This window comes from Haliotis rubra, unplaced genomic scaffold (genome assembly GCF_003918875.1).
Source record: "Haliotis rubra isolate DU_JTF1 unplaced genomic scaffold, ASM391887v1 Scf37, whole genome shotgun sequence".
NCBI classification, from domain to species: Eukaryota; Metazoa; Mollusca; class Gastropoda; order Lepetellida; family Haliotidae; genus Haliotis; species Haliotis rubra.
The window spans coordinates 2199756-2203186 of NW_025767046.1; positions in this window are offsets into that span (position 1 = coordinate 2199756).

Sequence of the window (3431 nt, forward strand, 5' to 3'; positions counted from 1 at the left end):
ATAAGTGGATCCAATTCTATATCAAGAGGAGTATGTGGGATATCGGTGTCTCTGATTACAGGGTTCATAAAGTCTATGTGGTATCAGAGAACCACGGAAATGAGCAGATAGAACTCAATGTAATGGGCCAAGATTGACTGAACTCATTAATCTAAATTTAAATGTTTGTGCAGTAAAATGTTCAAAGGGATTTGAAGCAAGCTCCTTGACTGACACCTCATGCTGTTCACGTGATGGAACCGCAGTGTCTCGGAGTTATTTATCTCAGTACAGACATGTTTTGGAATACCAGATGAGGAAGAAATGGTGTTATATGATTTATCTTTCGATTATTTCCTGACATCGGCTGTCCATGGGAAGACAACATATCATTGCGTGTTACAGTCCAGCTGGTAGCGACCCTGAGGGAATTCTGGGTAGTCTCTGTAACCTGTAGTTTTAGTTTGTTGTTTAACGCCGCACTCAGCAATATTCCTGCTATGTGGCGGCAGTCTGTAAATAAAAGTCACTAGACAATCCAGTGGTCAACATCATGAGCATCGATCACCGCAATTGGGAACAGATAACATGTGTCAACCAAGTCCATGAACCTGGGGGCGGTGGGGTAGCCTAGTGGTTAAAGCGTTGGCTCGTCACGCCGAAGACCCGGGTTCAAATCCCCACATGGGTACAATGTGTGAAACCCATTTCTGGTGTCCCCCGCCGTGATGTTGCTGGAATATTGCTAAAAGCGGCGTAAAACCAAACTCAGTCAGTCAGTCAGTCCATAAGCCTGACCACTCAATCCCATTGGTTGCTTCTTATAATAAGGGTTGCTGAAGATTACCCAGATATCCACTAGTTGCTTTTTTTAGTAGGAGCTGGCTATGAAATACACAAATGCACCATTTGAGTGAGTTTAGTTTTATGTCACTTAAAGCAATAATGCAGCACAATCACAGTGGGGGACACCAGAAATGGGCCTCACACATTGTACTCATTTGGAGAATCAAACCCAGTTCTTTGGAGTGACAGGCTAACGCTTTAACCACTAGGCTACCCCGCCATCCCTAAATGCATCATTGACCCAGCACAGCATAATATTGGAAGCTGGTCGCATCGAAGTTTTAATTATTGATTTCAAGCAAGTCGTAAGGGATAATACGCGGTAAGTGTTTTATTGCATCAATAAGAATCTAAAGTGAAAGCATATGCCCCAATATATATATTATAGGCCAAAATATTGTCAAAAATGTGTGAAATTCTGCCTTTAACATCAATCAAACTTGAAATAAGCCAAAAACCCAGCCAGCCAGACTTAAAAATGTTACCAGCCCAAAATGGATTTAACCAGACCAGACACCAAGATATGTATGGAACATCTAAAAGTTTTACCAGACCATAGGGCTGGCTAGCTGTAAATCTAGACCATCAGTCAGAAATCTAGGCCGTCTTGAGCAGTCGGACAGGCCTTATTTCATACACTGTCAATGGCTAGTCTGTTTCACAATTGGTTGGCCATTTTGTATACACTGATACCCTGTGGATACTGACTCAAACTGGTTTATTGTACAATCAGTTACTGAGTACAATTATGTCAGTATTTCATATAGGTGGTCCTGTGCACAGAGCTCAGGTCACAAATCAGTTGAAGTTAAGCAACGTCCAGCTCGGACAATCCTTGGATGGGTGACCGTGTTTGGCAGCCTGACTCCTGAGAGTTTCTAGGACTTTAGTCCTGCCCTACAACGAAGCACATGCGATACATGTGGCCTCACCTTAGGCAAGTGAGTTTGTTCAAATTGCCTCTGTTCACCCAGCAGAAAATGGGTACCCGGTGGGATAAAGTCATGTGACTTTAACCTTCTAGCGCCTAACAGGCAGCTTGGGTTATCCAGGGTAATAAGAATCAGATTCTGATTAAGCACCGCGAGCAATCACTTGGTGTTTGGAGACTGTGCGCTATAGAAGATGACTTATTATTATTTTTTTAACTGTGTTGATTTTATTAGTAAACAAGAATTATGGACATTCATTCTTTGGACAAATGGAAATGGAAAAGCTAGTCTTCCAATGACCTTCAAAAAATTGTTGTCTGGAATGAGAAATCCGAGTTCCCCAGATGGAACTCCACTCTAAACGTGGGTAATGGGTGGCCTTGTCATCTAGGAAGCTTCATTGACAGCATCCTGCATTTGCTTGAGGATTTTACAAAAAGTGTTAAACGTCTAAGACTTGCATCTATTTTGGCTTAAAAAGTCCTCCCTTAATTAGCTGACACACCAGGATGAAAATTTAAAACTGTTCAAAGCAGTGTTAAAACCCAACTCAAAAACTTTTCTCGAAATGTCTACAAGCCCAAACAGGGACTTCTACAAGAAGTGAGATGAGAGTGGCTTTATTGTACATATATTGGTGTGGGTATGCTTGTACCAGCACAGATAACTCCTGGTATACATACTATACTGCCTGAGAGCTGACCAATCCTTTTAGGCCTTTGATGCCAAATGCCAGGCAGGATAACAGGAAGTACCATCTTTTTGGTAAGACACAGCCTGGAGCTGGAACCACCAACCTTCTGTCCACTATTAATTACAGTGCAGTTCTCATCTGTAAGAATACTCCGAAATATAATGTATCTGATAGGCCTGTGCTGCTTTGCTGTTCTGTTAGTTAAATGAATAGTGAGTGAGTTTGGTTTTATGCTGCTTTTAGCAATATTCCAGCAATATCTTAGCGGGTAACACCAGAAATGGGCTTCACACTTTGTATCCATGTGAGGAATCGAACCCGGGTCTTGGGCATGATGAGTGAACACTTTAACCACTAGGCTACCCGTTAAATCAACAGAGGTGAGTCAACAGAGTATAAGTGAAGTCAAGGAATCGTACGTTCTGTGAGGTCAAGATATAGCAAGCATTTGAATGTTGTGTAAGGTCATACAATGCGAGTTCAAGTAATAGCATCTTTTTGAGGTCAAGAAATAACAAGCTTGTGAGCTCTATCATGTTCTATTTGAGGTTAAGCATTGGAGTGTTCTTTAAGGTTTAGCTTAGTCTGTCTCACAGTCCCTGAACCATATTATTTTCCCTACAGCCATGCCCGGCTTTGCAATGCTAAAGCCCTAAATAAAGCAAGTCTAGATTTCCTCAGGTTCAGGTTCTGAATCTCTGGTCTCCCTGTGGCTCCTCTTCAATTTAAATGGGCTTGTTTGTTACTATTGAACTTATATATATTCAGAGACTAAGAATTAGTCTAGGTTTAGCTATAGAAGATTCTTTGAGGCCAACCAAAAGAATGTTCCTCGTCTTGGTAGCTGCGAGTTTTTTCATTCTTTTCCTTGAGTGAGTGAGTTTAGTTTACACCACTTTTAGCAATATTCCAGCAATATCACGGCAGGGGACACCAGAAATGAGCTTCACACATTGTACCCATGTTGGGAATCAAACCCC